General features: G+C 39.1%; 1 protein-coding gene across 1 annotated transcript in view; it reads left to right on the top strand.

Moving 5' to 3' along the window:
- The first annotated feature begins 514 nt into the window (after positions 1–514).
- Positions 515–23,855, top strand: part of LOC127415173 (KN motif and ankyrin repeat domain-containing protein 3-like) — a 51,930-nt gene continuing 28,589 nt past the window's right edge. The window contains exon 1 of the mRNA XM_051653792.1: positions 515–738. The gene's annotated coding sequence lies outside the window, so the exon portion shown is untranslated. The remainder of the gene's footprint in view (positions 739–23,855) is intronic.

Below are 23,855 nucleotides of genomic sequence, written 5' to 3'. Positions count from 1 at the left end.
TATTCTGTATTTTTGCATTATAATTCCGTCATACTTTGCGATCTACATCACCTGAAGCTGTTTGGAAAGTTTAGAGTGCGTCTGAACTGTGAGCTGTGTCTTCTTCATCTCCTCAGTTAGGTGCAAGCTGCAGTGCTGCTCTCACGCTTCATCATTAGAGTTTCATATGATCTCATGTTACGCTAAATGACATCAAACGACTATTCGACAACGAACATTTTTATCAACAGTTTTTTATTGTCGACGTTGTCGACTAATCGTTTCAGTCCTAGTATGTAGGCTATGTATATGGTGCAGTACAGTCCATAAATCAGATACCCTTTCTAGTCCAGCCATCCCTCCATACATACAGTTAATGGATATGTGAGAGTCTGGGCCTTTGCATTTGGGTGCTAGGGGACTTCCCAACTGGGACGTTCAATATGTGTCTGACTCAGGCGGATCTAAATGTAGGAGACGAGCTCTTGAACTTGAAGACTACGACGTAGTTACATGGGTGGGAAGAAATCAGGACCACCCATTGAATACAGAGCCAGCAGAAGACATGCAGCACCGCCCATGAGCTGTAGTTAATGCAGATCATTTCAACTGGATCCCGCCACAGACTGTTAATATGTCACTAACGCGGAATGAACTGCAACGACACTTGTAGACTGGTCGTTTGACGGCGGAAAATAAAGCTGCACGTATCCGGATCATTAGAGCGCACAAAAAACAGTAACAAAAATCACCCAAAGGGTAAGACAAAGTTTCATGACTTCCGAAAGGTTGGACGTAGCCTGCATGTAGACCTCTGTTTCTTCTTCTTCGTAGGCAATTACCAGATGTTATTTTTTTCACGTAGTAGTTAAAAAAATCCTTGCTTTAACATAGATAAAAGCTTTAATGTCACTGCCATAACTTTGTGTTTAATGTTGTCCCGCAGTATTACATGAGAGACGTGTGCTACAGGACTTTATTTCGGTCTATAACATTTGTGTTTGGGCATGCTAGTCATTTAACAGCAATAAAATCACTGCAGTACTTTGACACGAGGCTTCACGTTAGGATACATGTTTGTGTGTTTTTGTGAAAATGAACAGCAATTACTGCACATATCCCATATTCTTTGGAGATAGATCCAAATATAAACTCATTTATACATCTATTATCGTAAAAAAGGTAGCACACATTAAAAACAGCTAACACATCAAATATGCCGCCACACACTTAAAATTGTATTTTTTTTCATAACTCACTTCAGAAGTCTTGCCCTTCTTAACCGTATTAACTTATTTGAATTACAACAAATGTTAATGTGAACCACATTTTAATTGCAAATCTGTTTCTACATGATGAACCTGTCGATTATTTGCATAAAAAAGTAACCTATTGATGTAGGCCCAATGTATTTTAATTAATTAATTAATAATTAATTAATTGTTACATTTTTTTAAACTAGTATTTTTATTTATTTATTTATTTATTTTTTGCGTGCAAATCTGTTTCTACATGACGAACCTGTCGATTTTTTTTTCCTTAAAAAAAAAAGAAAAAAAAGTAGCCTATTGATGGAGGCCCAGTGTATTTTAATTAATTAATTAATCTATTTATTTATTTTGTGTGCTCTTTTAACCTAACATTTTCTTAACATTTAAAATCCTTGATGTTTGTTTAATGTTTATTGCTGGAAAATAATGAATTCACAGAAAGCAGAGTTAAACTGTATTCAGACACATATTTCAAGGGAGGAAAAAACTGCAAACCATAAATACAATAAATGTAAAATAAAACTGCACATATAATCAGGGCCGCATTAAGATACTCTGGGGCCCCGGGGCTTACCGTCTCCTGCTGAACACGTTAACATACACGTCCTCTCGTGAGCGTAGTTTGGGGAGAATATGGTGGTGGATGCCATGACCGTGCCTCAACTCATGTGAGTTCGGGGCCCCCCCTGCAGCCGCAGGCCCCTGGGGCTTAAACCCAGGTAAGCCTGTGCATTAATATGGCCCTGCATATAATATTTAGTTTGACCTTCTTTCTTAAGGTTGAACGCCTCCTTGCACTGATACTTTGTTGAAAGGGAATGAAAATCAGACTTTTTTTCCAGCCCTATTTTGTACTTTTTTTTTTGTTTTCTGTGGAAAGTGCCAATAGGCTATACTCATATAATTGTGCACTCCTTGCAAAAGAAGTGAAAACAAATTAATGTAAAAAAATAAAATAAAATAAAAATATGGAAGAAAGGCACAAGTTTTGGTTTAAAATTAAGAAAAAAGACAACCTAACAGATTATCTTCATGGGGTACTGATCTCTGTAGACAACACTACAGTTAACAATACAGCATGCTGTTGTTGTCTCAAAAACAGCTCTGTAACTTGAAATTAAACTTGCCTCCGAAACACTGAAGAATCACATGCTGCAGGTCTCATGATTCTATTTACAGGCCACTCGGCTGTCTGGGTCACCCCACCACCACACCCCTATCCTACATCTATGCATAGAGGAACATGTTTGTGTAAATAATTATATATTCAGAAAAATACTAGAAGCGCCTTGCGTTTAACAAAGTTACATTAAACATGGTATAATAATTATGTAAAATGGTGAATATCTGGGAAAGACCTGCTGTATGGAGCCTCTTTATGTTCATATGATCGTATTCATAAAGATATAAATAGTAAAAATGGATTTTAAATCAGCCGAAAAATGTCTAACACTGAAAAATGTGAAAGATTCCTTACTACACAGCTTGTCTTTGAAGTTATGCACTGTGAAGCTATTAAACAACGTATTAAACATGATCTAATAGACTTATGCTTAATCTAATTTAGGTAAATAGCTGGACATAATTTGACTGACTTCCTTGACAACACTTCTTTGTTAATCTAAGTTGTTTACAGACAAATAGAGACTACAGTGTTCCCAACAGCATGTTTGAGAAAGTTTCTCTTCCTCTAAACCACATTATTTGCCTGTATGAGGATAATACTGAGCATTGTTTATGAGACAGAGCGCAGTCGGAAAATGTTAAGGCAATTTGAATGTCACAAACAAAGTCAGTGTCTTTCATTTGGTGTATTTAAATTGGCTATTGATATAATTTGACCTGTGAAAATGGACAGTGGAGTGAAATGAGCTGTAATGGAGTTCAGCAAGTCAGTGAATTGTTATTCGGACTTTATACGTGAATTGAAAGTACAGCACAACAGAAATTATTATTTTTGGTATGATTACTATCTGTAGCCTGTGTAAAGAAAGTGTAACTCAGTTGTTCTCAAGTGGTTTTGTTTCACTGGACAACAAGTGACAACCCAACACAATTCCAAAATTTTATTGTACAAATGTAAATAAAAACATTTCCTTAAAATGTAATTTTTTTTTGAGAGTTTCATGCACTTGGCAACCAATAATTCATTGCACAAAACACATTGTGGCCAGCACAAACCATTTTTTTTCTTGTCGCAAGTGAACCCGTATCTAAAGCACTCTAGGTTGTACTTTCTTTTACCTTGTGTAGTTTGTTTCATGTTTTTCAAGAATGAGGGAATTTTACACAAGCTGTCCGTGTTCACTCAGAAAAACAAAAAAAAAACAAAAACAAAAAAAAACAACAACTGCTTGTTCAGTTTGTTTAATAAAAATGTACTAAAGCAACACAATTCTAGAACACTTTGTCACAACTTTATTTCATTGCATTCTATCCATTTAAATTTGTAAAATGGAAGTTTTGAGTTGGTACTGCATGAATGCTTTTTGTGGTGTTAATTTAGCATTGATGAGACTGGGCAGTGGATTTTGAATTTCCAGCATGCCTTGCATGGGACTCGATAGGGAGAGTAATTGTTAAAATTAAGTGGTATTTTATGTGTTTTTGTGCAAGATGAACATGAAGGGGGATACTTGTTAGCAGTATTGGGGGTAACGCCCAACCACGAAATTGGAACACCCAACCAAGAAGCTCTAGCAACCAACAGTCAATGGATGTAGAAAGGAAGTCCCACCTTGCAGGTTAAAGAACCATTCACCTTTTAGATACAAACATTGCCTGTCAACCAACTCACTAATGTGCATGTGCATTTTGTTTTAACGTAATATGAGGTCAACATTCAATTGACTGTAACGCGATTGATTCTTGTGTTAATACACACTGCATTAAAAAAAATCAGACTCTGGATCTGTGGCTCCGAGCAAAATTCTACATCGATTCTGTATGCAGAGAATATGTCTTAGTTTCTAAAAATATTCTACATTTTTGTTTTATAATAAACAAGTAGTTTGAGTCATGAAACAAACCATTTTTATGACATTTTGGTAGCATTAAAAAGGATTCCATTCAAGTTGTCTCAACATGCGCCTTTGAAGTTATGGCGTCTGTACGCACCGTGGATCAACTCAAAACAAGCTTGCACTGAGATGACTTAAGTGAAAAATATTCATTTATTCATCAGACTTATTCCTTGAACTTGTTAGGCTGGCATTCCCCACTGAATTTTATCCTGACTTTTTAAAAACATCTTAAGTTGACTCTGACATTGTCGATGGGCACAGCAGATGATGACATATGATGCAGGTTCAAATGTTGGACTTTGCTGCTTTAGGTAAGACAGTGGTTATTCTTCATTATTCATATTGGCTGCCATGTTGTTGGAAAAACATAATTGATATTCATGTTATTGATTCTTTATCATAAATATGATGTGAAGACCTACTTTCTAAATATCTGTTTGTTTAGTATGTTGTTTTGACATGAGTGTTGTACAGTAGCTAGCAGGACCTGTAATGTCACTTGTATGCAATGCATGGCTTATTTGTAACACTTTACTTTCCATAAAAAGTTATTTTTTAAATAATTACGTAACTTTTTTAAGGAGTAATGCAATATTCTAACAAGATACTTTTAAAAGTAACGTTACCCAACACTGCTTGTTAGTTTTCAATGTTTTGTTATGTTGAGATTTAGAAGAGGTTCTGCTATGTAGGAGTTTTGGAGGTTACCATTATGGATGAGTAGAGCTTGAGCTAATGATGAGGACAGGCAGATGTTGCACATGACATTGATGGCTTGCTGTGCTAACCATAGCATAGTTAAACTACACTTTGTAGTGCTTCCAACCCAAGGGCGTAGCACTGCTCCCCTGCACTCTTTAAAAGGGTGATTTTAGTCCCCCGCACTTTTCCAAGCAAAACCCATACTGAGTCCAAATAGTGGATTTGTATGCAGTATTCTTTGCATTTTGTTACTTTAGGCTGATTGAGTGACCATCCAGCCAATCACAGTTGAGTTTCATGAGCCAAAACAACCCTTATGTAATAGGCTGGCAGTCAGATAGTCTAATCAATTCTACAAAGTTGCTTTCAACCATGCTCATTGGCACTGATGTTGCTCTAAATTAATAATCTAGAGATGGGGAACACACAAATGAGAGTTATTTATTGGTATGTCATTCTTGATTGGCAGCATTACGTGAAATGCACTGCAGAGAAAAAACAAAGGACAATCATTCTTTTAAGCACACATTGTAAGTGGAGTTTATATCAGTGTATGAGTTCATTAAGTTATGCTTTTTACATAATGTTTGTGAGGTAATAGTTTGATCGGTTGTTTTTGCCAATTTAAGCTGATAGCTAGATCTGTGTTAAATATGTAAAGCTATTTTTTTGTTGTTGTTATTAACATTTTTATTGATTCATAAATTAACACACACATACAAAAACGACAACATATATATATAATGAATCAATCACTTTAAACATTAAACCCCCACCACATCCCCTCCCCCTACCAAACTCCCACCCCACCCTGACCCCCCCCCCACTCCTGTGGTCAATAGAATATAGACACACACACACACAAAATAAAAACGAAAACAACAACAAAAAAAAGTAAATACAATAAAAAAAACTCTAAATTACTCCCTCCACCGCCCCTCCTCAAGATTCCCCGAAAAATGCTAGGTAATTGCCCCATTTCTTATTATAAAAATCCCTAACTCCCATCCTTCTGCTCGACCCCTCCTCGAAGGCAGCCACCCTCCCCATCTCCACGCACTACTCCGGGAACGGGGGTGCTCCATCCGACTTCCAACTCCTCAAAATAACCTGCCTACCAATCATCACACTGGTCAAAACCCAGTCCTTCATGTACTTATCCTCCTAATACATGACCTTCCCATCTCCCAAAATACAGAGTCTGGGGCAGAACGAGACCTGAGTGCCCAACACATCACACACAAAACTTTGCACCTTCAGCCAAAATTCTTGAATCTTACGACACCCCAAAAAACATGGGTTGTGTCTCCATCTTCTGATTGACATCGCCAGCAGGTGGGTGTGTCTTTAAGACCAAGCCTATACAGTCTAGAGGGGGTCCAATAGACTCTATGTAAAATCTTGAATTGCATAAGGCGAACCCTTGCATCTCTAGATGCAGATTTTACATTTTTAAAATGTAAAATTACATTATCAGCCTACATTCCCTCCTCCAATACCAAGCCAAGATCCTTCTCTCACAATCTCTTAAGAGAAGCTGAAGCTCCGTCCCCCAGACTCTGAATTAACAGGGAGTAATACACCGGTGCCTCATGACCTTTTCCAAAAGCAGTAATCACCACTCCCAGAGTATCTGCCACTTTAGGGAGGTGTAAACCACTCCCAAAAACAGTACAAATCAGGTGGCGCAACTGTAAATATTTATAGAACTGAGATCTGGGAATCCCAAAAAGTTGAACCAAATTTTGAAAGGATCTCAGCACTCCACTCTCATATAGGTCACCGAGTGTAGTAACCCCCCTCCCAATCCATTCTGACCAGCAAAAAGGGGACTTGTTGATGCATAATTTGGGGTTCAGCCATATGCTCGAGGCAATATTTAAATAAATGTCTGAATTAAACACGCTGGACACCTTTGTCCATACCGAGTTCAAATGCGAGATAACGGGATGTAACTTAACTTCTCTCATTAATTTGATAGAAAGGCTCTGCAATCGTGAAATAGGAGCAAGAACTTCCTGTTCTATACAGAACCAGGGAGGGGCTCTCTCAGGTGGAAGCGACCAATGAGCCAAATGTCTGACACCAAATACATAATAATAAAATAAAATCTTGGGTAGGCCTAGCCCACCTTTGTCAATCGGCCTATGTAACTTATTGAAATGTAATATGGGACGCTTGCCATTCCAAATGAAGGACTTTGCTATGTTGTCAAATTGCTTGAAATAAGAGAGGGGGGCATCTATAGGGAGAGACTGTTGCAGGTAGTTGAATATTGGAATACAATTCATTTTAATAACATTAACTTTCCCGATCATAGATAAATGCAATGAAGCCCACCTGCCCACATCGCTCAAACCGTTTTATTAAGGGGTCAAAATTAACTCTAACTAAATCACACAATTTTGCTGGGAATAAAATGCCCAAATACTTAATGCCCTGTTTGGGCCACTGGAAAGCGCCCGGCTGGAAAGCCGTCACTGGGCAGTACGCTGTCAAAGCCAAAGCTTCGGATTTAGACCAATTGACTTTGTATCCTGAAAATTTAGAAAAGGAATTAATAATTCTGTGGAGGTAAGGCATAGATCTAGTAGGGTCAGAGACAAATAATAAAATATCATCTGCGTAAAGCAAAAGCTTATGCGCCACACCTCCCGCTACTACCCCTGGAAAGTCCTCCTCCTTTCTTATCGCAGCTGCTAATGGTTCCAGGGCAAGACAGAACAATAATGGGGAAAGAGGGCAACCCTGACGAGTGCCCCTATTCAAAGTAAAATAATCTCAAATTAATCCATTTGTTTGTACCGCCGCTACAGGGTATCTATAAAGTAACTTAATCCAACCAATAAATCTACTCCCGAAGATAATAATATCTTAAAAAGATAATCCCATTCTACCATATCAAAGTGAGATGGCAGCGACCGGAGTCTGATCATTCGCCACTGACCACATGATATTGATGAAATGCCTAATGTTGTCAGAAGAGCTGTGGCCCCTAATAAACCCCACCTGATCTATATCTATAAGAGATGTCATAACTTAATCGATTAGCCAATATTTTTGACAGTATTTTTACATCTAGCTGGATCAGTGAAATTGGATGGTAACTCTTACACTTGCTTGGATCTTTGTCCTTTTTAAGGATCAGACTGATCCGGCCTTGTGTCATGGTTGGGGGAAGCTTTCCATTCTTTAATGATTCTGTATAAACTTCTAGCAAAAGTGGAGCCAATTCTGTAGCATAAGATCTAAAAAATTCAGCGGCAAAACCATCTGGCCCCGGAGCTTTGCCTGAAGGCAAGGCCTTAATTACCTCGTCAAGCTCCTCCAAAGTTATCTCAGATTCAAGAAAATTTTTTTGCTTAGTCATCAATTGAGGAAGTTCTAATGGTTCCACAAATTTTCTAATATATTCATCAGTAGATGAAGATGTGGAACTATAGAGATCAAGATAGAACTCTTTAAAAGCATTATTAATATCAATGGCTGAGGTAAATATTTCACCACCAGCAGATTTCACTGAGGGAATGGTAGAAAAAGATTCTCTCTGTTTTATATATCTAGCCAGAGCTTCCCTGCTTTGTCCCCCGACTCAAAGTATGACTGTCTTGCCCTGAACAACCAAAACTCCACTTTCTGCGACAAAATAGCATTATATCTATATTTCAGTCAGGTCAATTCTCTGAGGCCATCAGACGACATTCGGCGCTTCAGCTCTGCCTCGGCACTTTTAATATTCTCTTCCAACTCCATGAGTTCTCGTGCTTTGGATTTTTTGATGAATGAGGCATACTGTATGATCCAGCCCCAAAGAAAGTGCCTCCCAAGCCACGCCCACAGAGGATACTGAGGACCAGTTGGTCTCCATATAAACATTGATTTCAGTCTTTAACATTTGTTGGAAATCAGGATTTTACAAAAGGGATACATTAAAACGGCAACTATATGATTTATTTTTCTCTGTATGTGGCAACATCTCTAAACTCACCAGGGCGTGATCTGAGACTAAGATATTTCCAATTGAGCAGTCAACAACAGATGAAATGAGGGATTTAGATATAAAAAAAAAATAAAAAAAAATAAATCTATTCTAGAATAAATCTTATGAACTGATGAAAAAAATGTATAATCCCTACCAGATGGGTTCAAAAGTCGCCAGATATCTGCAAGACCAAGATTTTTACTCATCCTGTGATGCGTCAGTGTTGCTCTAGGGGGCTTACACACTTTTGCTTCACTATGATCAAGGACTGAGTCCATCAATAAATTAAAATCTCCTCCCAATATTATATCATGAGGGGTGCTAGCGGTCCCTTCAAGATCTATAAAAGAGCCCTGATCATCAGCGTTAGGTGCGTAAATATTAGCCAGAATCAACCTTTACCCTTGAATGTCTGCTAAAACAATAATAACTCTTCATATTTTATCTTTAATCTGTTTGAGAAATTTGAATTGTAGATGTTTATTTATCAAAATATTGACCCCCCTGCTCTTACTTGAGCCAGCACTAAAGAAAACATGTCCACCCCAAATCTTCCCAATTTTTTCAGCTTCCTGTGAGGAAAGATGTGTTTCTTGAAGAAACACTATATCATATTTCTTACACTTAATAAAATAAATATCCTTCCTTCTTTTTATGGGGTGCCCCAATCCATTGATATTCCATGTGGAGAGAGACAATCCACTCATATTAACAATTGACATTTCAAATTTCAAATTTCAAATTTCAAATCACTTTGTCACACAGCCATATACACAAGTGCAATGGTGTGTGAAATTCTTGGGTGCAGTTCCAATCAACATAGCAGTCGTGACAGTGATGAGACATATACCAATTTACAATAACATCAAATTAACACAACACAATTTAAACATCTGTTATACACATAATTACACTCAACAATATACAAATAATAACATACACTGTACAGTATACAATACGCTGTTTTGTTTTGTTTTGTTTTTTTTTTTGTTTTTTTTACTATATAGATACACATTATTCAATAAAAATTAAAAATAAAAATATATATAAAAAAAACAAATTAAAAAAAGTATATATATATATATATATATATAGAATGTACTGTATTGACATTCAGGCTGTCGGTTGATAGTCAGTTGTTGAGAGAGACATAATATAATAATAATAATATAATTTATGACAGTCCGGTGTGAGATATAAGAGTAAGGGTAATAAAGTGCGGTGCTGATGTATATTGATCATGAGAGATCAAGAGTTCAGAAGTCTGATTGCTTGGGGGAAGAAGCTATCATGGAGTCGGCTGGTGCGGGTCCTGATGCTGCGATACCGCCTACCTGATGGTAGCAGTGAGAACAGCCCATGGCTCGGGTGGCTGGAGTCTCTGATGATCCTCCGAGCTTTTTTCACACACCGCCTTGTATATATTTCCTGGAGGGAGGGAAGCTCACCTCCGATGATGTGTTTGGCAGTTCGCACCACCCTTTGCAGTGCTTTGCGGTTGTGGGCGGTGCTATTGCCGTACCAGGCGGAGATACAGCCAGTCAGGATGCTCTCCACAGTGCAGGTGTAGAACCGTGTGAGGATGTGGCGGTTCATTCCAAACTTCCTCAGCCGTCTCAGGAAGAAGAGGCACTGATGAGCCTTCTTCACAACGACTTCAGTGTGGACGGACCATGTGAGTTCCTCAGTGATGTGGACACCCAGGAACTTGAAGCTGCTGACTCTCTCCACTGGTGCTCCATTGATGGTGATGGGACTGTGTTCTCTGTCTTTTCTTCTGAAGTCCACCACAAGCTCCTTTGTCTTACTGACGTTGAGGGAGAGGTTGTGCTCCTGACACCAGTGTGTCAGAGTGTGCACCTCCTCTCTGTAGGCTGTTTCATCATTGTCAGTGATCAGACCTACCACCGTCGTGTCATCAGCAAACTTAATGATGGCATTGGAGCTATGTGTTGCCACACAGTCATGTGTGTACAAGGAATACAGTAGTGGGCTGAGAACACAGCCCTGTGGGGCTCCAGTGTTGAGGATCAGCGATGAGGAGATGTTGCTGCCTATTCTAACCACCTGGCGTCTGCTTGACAGGAAGTCCAGGATCCAGCTGCACAGCGAGCTGTTTAAGCCCAGAGCCCGGAGTTTCTCATCTAGCTTGGAGGGCACTATGGTGTTGAATGCTGAGCTGTAGTCTACAAACAGCATTCTCACATAAGTGTTCTTTTTTTCCAGGTGGGAGAGAGCAGTGTGTATTGTAGATGCAATGGCATCATCAGTGGAGCAGTTGTTGCGGTAAGCAAACTGCAGCGGGTCAAGATTGAGTGGCAAGACAGAGCAGATGTAATCTCTGATTAGTCTCTCAAAACATTTGCTGATGATGGGGGTCAGCGCAACAGGACGCCAGTCATTTAAACAAGTTATTTTTGATTGTTTTGGAACAGGCACAATGGTGGATGTTTTAAAGCATGTGGGGACTAGAGACAAAGAGAGGGAAAGGTTGAAAATGTCCGTAAAAACACCAGCCAGCTGGTTCGCGCACGCTCTGATGACGCGGCCCGGAATGCTGTCTGGACCCGCGGCTTTGCGGATATTCACCCGTCGGAAGGATCGGGTTACATCCGCTACAGAGACGGAGAGTGAACTAACCTCTGTAGCTTCAGCCGTGAGAGCTCTCTCCGCGAGGGCGGTGTTATTTCCCTCGAAACGAGCATAAAAAGTATTCAGCTCATCTGGTAGAGAGGCAGCGGTGTTCATGGCAGAGTTTTTATTCCCTTTAAAGTCCGTGATGATGTTAATTCCCTGCCACATGCTTCTAGAGTTGGTGGTGTTAAACTGTCCTTCAATCTTGTTCCTGTACTGGCGTTTTGCTGTTTTGATAGTTTTTCGGAGGGCATAACTGGCTTGTTTATGCTCCTCCGCGTTCCCGGAATTAAAAGCAGAGGTCCGCACATTAAGTGCCGCGCGAACATCGCTATTGATCCACGGCTTCTGATTCGGATAGATCCGTATTATTTTGGTCGGAATCACTTCCTCTACGCATGTTCTGATGAAACACATTACGCTATCAGCGTAAAGCTCGATGTCGTCATCAGAGGCGGACCGGAACATCTCCCAGTCCGTGTGATCAAAACAGTCTTGTAGCATAGAATCTGATTGGTCCGACCAGCACTGGATCATTCTGAGGGTGGGTGCTTCCTGTTTCAGTTTCTGCCTGTAAGCGGGCAGAAGCAGAATGGAAGAGTGGTCCGATTTGCCAAATGGTGGGCGGGGGAGGGATTTGTAGCCATCCCGGAACGGAGAGTAGCAATGATCCAAAACCCAGTCCCCTCGTGTGTTGAAACTAATGTGCTTGTGATATTTTGGTGCGACTGATTTTAAACTGGCTTTATTAAAGTCCCTGGTCACAATGAACGCGGCCTCAGGGTGCGCGGTTTCCTGCTCACTTATAATCCCATACAGTTCCTTGAGTGCCCGGTCTGTGTCGGCTTGTGGCGGGATGTACACAGCTGTGATAATGACCGCTGTGAATTCCCTCGGTAGCCAGAATGGTCGACACAGAAGCATAAGAAATTCCAGATCAGGAGAACAGAAAGACTTGATGGAATGTACGTTCCTCTGATCACACCAGGATTTGTTGATCATAAAACATACACCACCTCCTCTAGTTTTACCTGAGAGGTCTTTCGCTCTGTCCGCTCGGTGCATGGAGAACCCCGTGGGTTCGATGGCTGAGTCTGGAATCTCCGCAGACATCCAAGTTTCTGTAAGGCAGATAATGCAGCAGTCCCTCGTCTCTCGTTGGAAAGAGATCCGCGCTTTCAGCTCGCAGAGCTTGTTATCCAGAGACTGAACATTTGCCAGTAGAATAGTGGGTAGCGGGGGTCGATTTGCGCGGCGTGTTACTCTGATGAGAACGCCGGCTCTGTTTCCCCTTTTCCTCCTGCGCTTCCGCGGCCGTGCTGCCCAGACAAAGGGCTCCGCTGGCGTGTTTGTAAACAGCGGGTCGGCATTGAGGAATGTGAAGTCCGGTTTTCGTGTGAGATCGCTGAACCAATGTCCAAAAGTGTTTGTCTGTCGTAGACAATAAGGCAGACAACATCCAAGACAAAAAACATAAGAATTGTAAACAAAACAAACAAAACATTGCTATGTTGTGTCGGAGCTCGCAACACAGCAGCCATACTCGGCGCCATTAACTCGGGGGCTTAACATAATAATATTATATAAAAAAAAAAAAGCAAGATTATACAGACCAGATTTCCCATTAATGCAACAATCAAACCCCTAACTTCCCCCCGAACAAAACAAACAGAAAAAAGAAAAACGTGTGCATTAACCCTGCGCACGACAGCGCCAACCGGCGTCAATCCCTCTAAACTCAGTAGGTCCATGTACGCATGCGAGAACCCCCGCGACTACTTTGCCATCGGATTGCTCAAGTCCGGTCCTTCTGCATTGGTTTTGTGAGGCAAAATTACATAACAGAAAATACTTTATAAAACAAACTCCAGCCAATAGGCAGAATAAACACAAAGAACACAAAACAAACTCTAGCTGATTTAAAGCCGTTCAGTTTCCTCGGACAGACAGACAAGTGTTCAGTGAGCCGGCTGTTATGAGTGCAGCAGATGACGTAATCATTCCAATGTCCCTTAAAAATACTCTACAAAACAAACTCCCATCAACAGGAGGCGCAAGCACAAAGAATGATCAGATTCATCCACAGCTGATCCAAAGGAGTATTATTCAATAGAACAAACTCCAGCCGCTAGGCGGAGCCAGCACATAAAGAAACAAATAGGCATCCCGGTTCCTCGGATGATCAAGAGTCAAATTCACTCGGAGGCCGCATAAAAAAAAAAGACTTGCTCAGTCCGTCAACTTTATAAAAGACGTCCTTTATGTGAGCATGTAGATATTTTGCGGTCATCCATAGTGTCCATTCTCAATCTGGCCGGGAACTTCAGTGTAAAAGCGTTCTTCCGTCAATGCAAAAGTTTCTTGGAGTGTCATGCCACAAAACAAACTACAGCCGCTAGGCGGAACCAACCCAAAAAGAAACAAAAATGGTGCCCAGATTCCTTGGACAGTCGAGACACTGAACAGCGAGTCAGTCCACTCACATAAGAAATGCCCAATGGTTTACTCACCCATAGTTTGTATGAAGGCCAGTTCCTTTTTGGGGCATAAAAATACTTTGCTGCCGTCCTTGGTGTCCATTCTCAGTTTGGCCGGAAACATCAGTGCAAAAGCGATCCTCCATTGATGCAAGAGTTTCTAACATTCCTTGAACTGATCACGTTTCTCTCTTGTCGAACTCAAGAAAATATTGTGGTTCTTCCAAGAAAGCTTTCCTTTGCTCCTCGCCTGGCGCAACACGAGATCTTTATCGGATGATCTCAGAAATTTGGCCAGGATTGATCGGGGCCTGTCTCCCTCAGCAGATCTCTGAGCCGAGACTCTGTGAGCTCGCTCTATTTCCAGTTTATGGCCTGTTATGTCGAGCAGACTGGGGAAGAGCTCATCAAGGAATTTCACCATATCTCTGCCCTCTTCATGCTCAGGAATTCCAACAATTCGAATGTTATTCCTTCGGTTCATATTTTCGAAATATTCAAGTTTTTCCAAAATGTGTTCCAAGTCTGTTTTGGATGTGGGCGGATTAGTGGATAATTCCCTTTCTGAAGATTCCAGATAATCGATTCGTTTTTCAACTTCTGTCACTCTTGTAACCAATTCAGAGAATTTTGTTTCCGTCACCATAATCGATCGACGTATTACAGCGAGATCCTCCAAATCCGCAAGTACCTTCGTCAACATCACCGAGATGTTGGACAGTTGACTCTGGATTTGATCTCCCGACGTGCCATCTAAATCGAGTCTCTGGCTCGCAGTCCCGTCAGAGGCCTCAGCTTGAACACATAAGTGTCTTTTAATGTCTCCAGAGTCTGAGGATTTTGACTTCTTTGCCATGTTTACCTCAAAGAATAAATATGTAACAGGGTGTATCGAATCTCACCGGATTATAACATGAAAATACTTAAAAAAAAAAACTAGCAAAGTGCGCAGAGCTAGTCGCTCACACGTCTGCTCCTCGCATGACGTCACGTGACCTCTTGTAAAGCTATTTTTTATATCAACACCTGTATTTTACCTCTATGTTGGTGTGCAGTCGACAAACTGTAGGAAAAAGTTAGATCTGCTGTGTTCTTAGAACATGCATTTTACTGAAGTAAATAGATATGTAGACATGCTTTTTTATAAATGAAAACACAGGGATGTTATTGAAACTCATAATAATATAAGACTATTATTGTTGTCTTTTGATAAAAGTCATGCTCAGCAACTCACAAACTGTAGGGAAATGATAGATTTGTTTTGTTCTTATAATGCATAAAACCTCTACTAAATTCTCTTTGTAGGTCTGTAGACATACAAATTTTAAAGGATTCAAATTTTCTTTTGATCACTGATTCAGTGACTAACTCATTTCACACAAGACACTCATTTGTCACAACCTTTTGACATCACCAGAAATGGTCATTGAATCATTAGATGGAACTGAACGAATTTTGGTGAACGTAGTCAAAATACTTGAGCCACTTGGATACATATAAATCCCACAATGCACAAGCACAGAGTAAAAACTGCACATGCACAATTGTCATTATTGTAATTGATTAAATAATTCATTCAGGACCAGGTTGTGCTCAGTCTTTTATTATCACGTGTGAAACAGAAGCAAGTGCTCCACAAGATGCCCTTTATTTTTGCAGCTAATTTAGCAAAATTGTGCAATTATTTTGCAAATACTTGAATCTTTAAAATACTACAAATATTAAAAGTAAATAATATGCATAGATTAATATAATACTTGTATCATACTTATTAAAATATGCTGTAATATATTAATACTGCACTGTAAGTGTTGGGTCTGTGTGAGCCACCTACTGACAGCTGTGTCCCCCTACTTTTAAAATGTTCCAACCGGTATGTATTTAGTATGCTAACAAATGCCCCTGTTCCAACCGGTATGTATTTAGTATGCTAACATTCACTATCACTAGTTAGTACATAAAGAAATAAAAGAGATTTATTTGAGTTACATTGAGAAGTCAATCTTTTGTTGGCTTTACCCAATTGACATTTACATTCCCCCCATTGGCCCTTCTCAATCATGGCTTCCTAATAATCCCCATCCATTAATTGGCTCTATAACTCTACTCTCTCCTCTCCATCAATAGCTGGTGTGTGGTGAGCGTACTGGCGCACTATGGCTGCCGTCGCATCATCCAGGTGGATGCTGCACACTGGAGGTGTTTGAAGAGATTCTCCCTACACTATGTAAAGCACTTTGAGTTCCTAGAAAAGCACTATATAAATGTAAGGAATTATTATTATTATTATTATTATTATTTATTCATTTGGCAGATGCTTTTATCCAAAGCGACAAAATGAGGAACTAGGTTATTTCTAAACAAAGTGTTTGTGTTGAGACTACATAGTAATTTTGTGGAACCACTGGCCACGATTGAATCAAGTTTAGCTAAAGAGCTATTTTTTTTGAGTGTTGGCATCAGCCTAATTGGACTAGCTCATACCAATTGACAGTTGAATTTGTGACAAAACACCCCAGAGTTTGATGGCATTGGATGTACAGTCTGTAACCTTAACAACAAAAGATATTGGTAGTGTTTTCTCCTTATTTTTTGATAAAACAGTTGATAAACCTATTTATTTTGCTATCCTAACAATGCACCATTATATGTTAATTATTTCAGGGTTTGCGCTTGCTGCCATGTCTTTAGAGGGTGGGGTTTTGTAGAGAGCATGTGTGTTTGAAGGGATGGCAGATGTTTGCAAAACGGCACCTTGAAACATTCAGTGGAGAATTCAAAATATGCCCCCCCCCCCGGTCTTAGTTCCACAAGCTTATTTGCAACTACCAAACTGTGCAAATCTAGTGCTCTTATTAAAGGAATAGTTCAACCAAACTTTTACTCACCCTCATGGCTTTCTTCCATACAATGAAAGTGAATGGTGACCAGGGGCTGTCAAGCACCAAAAAAGGACATAAAAGCCCCATAACACTAGTCCATTTGACTTGTGCATTATATACAGTATATAGCTTTAATGTATAGTTTTTCTTTGGTTTGCCATGGGATACAAAGGGAGTTTTCAGAATTCCAGCTCGAAAAATAGAAAACACTCTAAAATGATCATACAGTTGTGCACCGTATTCTGGATCTTCCAATGCCATGTGATGGCTTTGTGTGAGGAACAGGTCCAAATTGAAGCCTTAATTCAACGATCAATATCCCATCCGACATAAAACTCAAATCCCACCCTCATTCAACATTCAAAATTGCCACCTCAACAAGGGTTACGACAGCTTTGAAGTCATTGCTGTCACAGGCCATTGGCTCTCATGTGTCTTATGACCTATTATTACCGTATATTTTTGAATGAGATATGACTAATGGAGAAGAAGATTTTCAGTGATTAAAACAGTTTTACTCTGTTCCTCACATGAAGCTATCGTATGATTTCAGAAGACTTTAAATGTAGCATAAGTCGTTTGTAATACTTTTATAGTGCTTTTTTGTAATTAATTATTGTGTCTGTACTTGTTACACCTTTTATAATGTTGGTTGGTTATATTGTTGAAATATTATTGGTAAGGTTTAGGCGCAGGGGTGGAGTTAGGTAAGAAGTAAGAAACATGTATGCTATGGATTTGCTATGGCAATAAAATGTATGAATTAATTAATTAAACTTATTTTTTGTTTTTGTTTTTTTAAATAAGCTTAAATCACTAACCATAAAAATGTATTCATCACACATTGCATGCTGGGAGCTGGCAAATCAGCAACATTATTCAATATTAAATAGTTTGTTCAGAAAACTTTAAGCTTTTTGGGGCAACATTTGGGGCAATATTACATTCAAAGTTACATTTCTTAGCATTAAAGATCATGTGATTAAATTATGTGAAGTTACCTGGCACCGAATGTAGTTGTTTCAACAAATGTTTTTGAGTTGAGGTGGCAAATATGCTTGTTAATTCAAATTAAGTATACAAGTTGTATATCAATTTTAAGCTATTTCAACTCAAAGCACTTTCATATAATATAAGAAATCTTGTTCATGTCGTTGCCATTGGCAATGGACTAAAACATGCTCAGATTAATTGATTGAATTAAAACAAAAATCCAGTAGAATTAGAGAAATCATGAAAATCATCCACCTAACTCAAAACACTTGCGATGTTTGGATGCGTTATAGATAAAGAACTAAACCTTTTGTGTTCAGATCATCTTTATTTACAAAGGTGAGATCAAATAACACCGTATTTCACATATCGATCTGTCATGATTAATATTGATGCATAAAAAATGTATACAAAGGATCAGAGAAATTGGCATGTGTATGTTTTTACTTGGATGATGGATGAGCTTGTTGGCTGTAACTTGATTTTTACATTTTCTGAAACTGTAAGTGGTGATTGTCAGTGCAAAAGTTGTCTCCACCCCCTTCATGATGCAGTTGCTAGGGTGTTGCTAGGTAGTTGATTACTGGCCCACATAAATGTTTTTAATTTTTGCCCTTTGTTTAATTTAGTTACTTAAAATGAGCTAATGTAACACAATTATTAAATTTTTTGTCACAACTTCATTTCATTGTGTGCAATCAATTTAAATTTGTAAAAGGAAAGTTCACTTAATCCATTTGTATTGGGACAACTTAAATAATTTTAATTGGCCATAACCAGGTGTACATGTAATGTCAGGTTCCCAGCATGCACCGCGGCATGAGTAAAAACTGTGTTAATGTCTTAGTATTTGTTTTTTATTGCAGTATTTGCATCAGAGGTTGACCGATAGTGGATTTTGCCGATAACAATAACTAAGGTGGTCGAATAGGCCGATAGCCGATTAATCGGTCAATAGTTTTTAAAATCGATTTATAGATTTAAAAAAATATATATATATTTTTTTATCCCTTTTTCTCCCAATTTGGAATGCCCAATTCCCACTACTTAGTAGGTCCTTGTGGTGGCGCGGTTACTCACTTCAATCCGGGTGGTGGAGGACAAGTCTTAGTTGTCTCCGCTTCCGAGACAGTCAGTCCGTGCATTTTGTCACGTGGCTCATTGTGCATGACACTGTGGAGACTCACAGCATGTGGAGGCTCATGCTACACTCCCCGATCCACACACAACTTACCACATGCCCAATTGAGAGAGAGAACCACTAATCGTGACCATGAGGAGGTTACCCCATGTGACTCTACCCTTCCTAGCAACCGGGCCAATTTGGTTGCTTAGGAGACCTGGCTGGAGTCACTCAGCACACCCTGGATTCGAACTCGCGACTCTAGGGGTGGTAGTCAGTGTCAATACTCGCAATTTATAGAATGTTAAAAACTGTTCTTAGTCTTTCAATACTATTGACGGGCACCAACAGAGGTACAAAATTAAAAGAATTCCAGATTCAGTCTATTGTGCAACCATATCCCAATAATTGCTAGAAAAAATGAATGACTTTTAACTATAAACAAGCCAGAAATACTTACTTATTCCTGGACTCTTATTTTAAAATGACAGAGAATTGGCTTAGTTAGAATGCTCTTTATTTAAGTATTTACCAAATTAAGCTTTTATAGCCTATATTCACCAGACTGAGGGTTTTTATATATCACCAGGTGAGGTTTTTCATTATTATTCACAAGAAAGTTGGAGACATGATGTGCACGCGGGGCACGTTTCTACATAGTCAAAAAAAAATAATTCTCGCTTCAATTTAGAACACTTGTTGATTTATCTAATAAAAATAACAAAATATGCATTGAAGTGAGGATAAAAATCTGGATGAATATTATCAATGACGAAAGATTTAGATATAAAAAATCCCCACGAGGGGTCAGTATTTGTTTTTATTTCACTTCTAGAGGCTGCTGTTATACTGAAGGAATAAAAAAATTACAATTATATAGGCAAGGATTTTTGCCGATAACTGATAAAAAAGCAACTATCGGCACTGATTAATCAGTAAAACCGATATATCGGTCTACCTCTAATTTGCACTGGTGGTGTTGTGTTTGTATGAAGGTAAATCTGTTGCAAAACTCAAGAGCTTGTGGATTTGAATTTGAGAACTTAAAACTTAAATATTTGTACTTGTAACCAAGGACAGATTAGCCACCGGGCCGATTGGGCCATTGCCCAGGGGCCTCTAAACCCAGAGGGGCCCGAGCTCTAAACCAATTATATATTTATTTTGAGATACCTACTATAAATCCAGGTAAATGTCAGCCTTATGTGAAATACCATTTGTTTGGCCAAATGTGTGCTGGACGACAGCAGTGCAAGCACTCGAGTGCACGCTCAGGGAATCTGCGTCTCACAAGTGCAGCGTGTTTATTTGGAGGACTACAGAGAACAGAATCTGATTTACAAAACGCTTCCAAACACAAAGATAAGGTGCAGTTTACCCTGGCTGTGTACAAAGCTGATGGTTTAAATTCATATAAGCGACAGAATCTGTGCAACAGTATGGAGGACTTTAAAATGTTTATGTTGTGCATGCATTTAATGTTTAATGATAAAAAAAGATGCCTTAATACCCTAAATATGTGCACGGTAACCTTTTGTAATATTTGGTTAACCACGAGAGTTCACGAACGGTTATTGTGTTATTTGTCGGGACTTAAGAATAAAGAACGTTTATTGACATGGATGCCTCAAACACAATCTCAGATAGCAGGGAATAAAGTGCACAGTGAGCTATGAGCCTAAGCACAATACATAGATCTTCAAATGATAAAATCACATTCAAGTCGAACAAAAATTATCTCGGTCACTGCCTGCAACATAGTAGGCCTATTCTTAATAAATGGAAAATGCGTAATTCTACCTGGGCAGGTTCACTTTCATGAGGCAGACTTTGATTTTTAAATGATTCAGCATTTAACTTTTGTAATTATTGTCTGCACACCAGAGCAAAAAGGGAAAAAACCATTTATCAAGTGCTGAAACTTTGCCAGGTGAAAAACTGGAATCATGTGTAAGTCACATGAAGTCCTCTTTGCAACCTGAACTTTGTTATAGTGTCGATTTGTGACACCAGCACTGAAAAAGCTTGATGCAGCGCAACAAATGGTGAAACAGAACACAGGTGTCTCGAGATGCGTTAATAAATATTAAAGTTCTTTTAAAGTTAACAGTGTCTAAAAAAATGCGACGTTCCTGCACGCTGAAATTTTTTTATTTATTTTTTGTTGTGGGTGGCACAATGATCAGAGATGTCCGTTCAGTGCGCGTTTACATGGCCTCGAAGCACGTGTGAACAGCCCGTAACTCGCCCTTTAGCCTACTTGAAAAACTGACCCAAACCTGTCCCAAAACCTGTAGGTTTGTCGGGTACCGTCGGACTCACTCTATACACATGCAGAATAACCGAATAGCGATTTTGATATTTGAATACGTGCACGTCCCTATTAATAACGCATGATTCTGGATCGGCTCATAATGAAAAAGTACATATAACTGGCCTTGTAAGACATTGCTCCAAACTTTTCTTCCATCAATTTGAAAAAGCCAACCAAATCTGGCAAGTGTCCTGTAGCAAATAAAGGTGAACATAGTCATGTGACACGTCATGGGGGGCCTCCATGGTGTACTGGCCCATGGGCCTCTCAGTTCTTAATCCGTCCTTGCTTGTAACATGAAATTTACACTCACAGCCCTGATGTGAAAACGTGTCAAATTAAAATCTGAAGTCGAATGCTGCAATCTGCACTCATAGACAATAATACCAACCTGTGTTTTGAATTCAAAGTTGCAGACAAATAGTCACAAATGTGTAAAATGACATTTTACAAGAATGCTCACTGTGCACAATATTATCTTTATTTCACAAGTGGGTTTCTAACAGTAATTTCAGTAGCGTTGCAGTTCATCTAAGCAGTACTGTGTGACTTCTTTAGATTTAACATTTGCTTGGAAATCTGCAACAATGGCAATATCCGTTCCAACATCGAAGTTGAAATATAAGGTAACAACTAACTGAAATAATAATGAAATAATAAAGGCCTGATTTGATCTTCTATAGATAGTCAGCCAGCGTGATTAATATAGTTACCCATTCATGTGAAAATGAGGAGAATTGTTTGGAAAGAATAACACTCAAGTTGTATTTTACACTTAAACAAAAATTTGAACATGTTTCCGTCCAAGCACTTAGGCAACATGATACCAGACTTTGTTTAGTTTAAACATTTTAATAAAACATTTACATAATACAGAAGATGAAAAAATGTCATATTTAACATACATAACGCTGCACTTTGACAGTTTAAGGATTTGCCAGCTGTCATGTCTCTGGTGTTATCAATAATTCACTGTATTTTATCTGTTGGAACAGTTCTCTGGTGATAATTTTAGATTAATCTTGATTTACAAGTGCACAAGTGAGTTTTGTCACAGGTTTTTCACAAAAGTTGTTGCAAAAGTCAAGCTGGTGTCATGATAAATTGAGTCCGTCCAGTAAATCCATTCCATTGGCTCAAAGAGTTAGTAATGTGTACTCTATTCAGTGCCTGATTAATAATCTTACAAATTTGCTTTATGGTATATGCAGTTTTAACTATATAAATAAGAAATGTAATGTCTTTTTAAAGCGTATGTTACACGTATTAATATACTGTATAACTGAAGTTTTAGATTGTGAAACAATCTGGGATTTTTAATGACTACAGACCTCAGTTTAATGTCTCATCTGAAAGACAGTGCCCTTTTACAGTATAGTGTCCCCATCACATTACTGGGGCAAAAGGACCCACACAGACCACAGGGTGAGCACCCCCTGCTGGCCTCCCTAATACCTCTTCCAGCAGCAAACTTAGTTTTCCCCAGGAGGTCTCCCATCCAGGTACTGGCCAGGCTCAACCCTGGTTAGCTTTAGTGGGCAACCAGGCAAGAGCAGCAGGATGATATGGCTGCTGACAAACGCCTCAGGATGAGTTACACGCTGAAGTTTAAAACTGAAGTTTAGTGGTTTGTTCGAATCCTGAATGATATGCATGAGCTATAATAGTGATGCTTGCCTCAGCAAACACCATTAAATAAATAATCTGTTAGCTGCTAGTGCATGCTTCTGGCCTTGAACATTTGTTTATGCTCCTATAAAATGTAATCATCTCTTTTTCACAGGAAGTGTACATTTTCTGAAGCATCTTTTAGAAACAATGGCAGGATGTTGATATTTTTCGCCAAATTGTGTCAGTGCAGCAGTGGACCCCTCCTGGGCTTTTTTTTTTTATTTTTTTAAAGGAAATACATTTTTTTCCACAGATGTTTTCCACTTAAAGAAATTAATATTGCTTTTAACAGATTGATGTTCACACTCTAAAATCAGTGGCCTAGAAATGTATATTATTTTGTTTAGGCATACCTGCCAACACTCCCAATTTTACCGGGTTTCTCCCGTTTTTCCACCCCTCCTCCGTGAAGCATTTGCATGTTTCCATTGATCATGGTATAAATTATGGGGGGGTTGTACTTGCTTCTTTTGATTATTGGGGGGGTTACCTCTCCCCCATCCCCCCCAGAATCTACACCCGTGCTGCTGCTCCCTAAACGCATATTACACAGTCTGCATAGTGCATCTATCAATGTTTCTTTGTGGCAAGCCAAGATTTAAGCAACTTAAATGCCAATTCATGTTGAATGAGAAGTGAATATTTGAGTTTCTTCATGGACAGGCTTCCCACACGTCCTGGACAACTGGAATTTTACAATGCAGTTTTTCAGTCATGGAAAAGTAATGGAAAATGAGAAAAATACCCAAATGTCCTGGAAAATAATGATTTGTCCTGGAAAATATTTTAGTATAATGAAACTGT

This window comes from Myxocyprinus asiaticus, chromosome 24 (assembly GCF_019703515.2).
Source record: "Myxocyprinus asiaticus isolate MX2 ecotype Aquarium Trade chromosome 24, UBuf_Myxa_2, whole genome shotgun sequence".
In the NCBI taxonomy this organism is placed as follows: Eukaryota; Metazoa; Chordata; class Actinopteri; order Cypriniformes; family Catostomidae; genus Myxocyprinus; species Myxocyprinus asiaticus.
The sequence above is the reverse complement of the archived record's forward strand: the minus strand, read 5'-3'. Positions and strand labels throughout refer to the sequence as shown.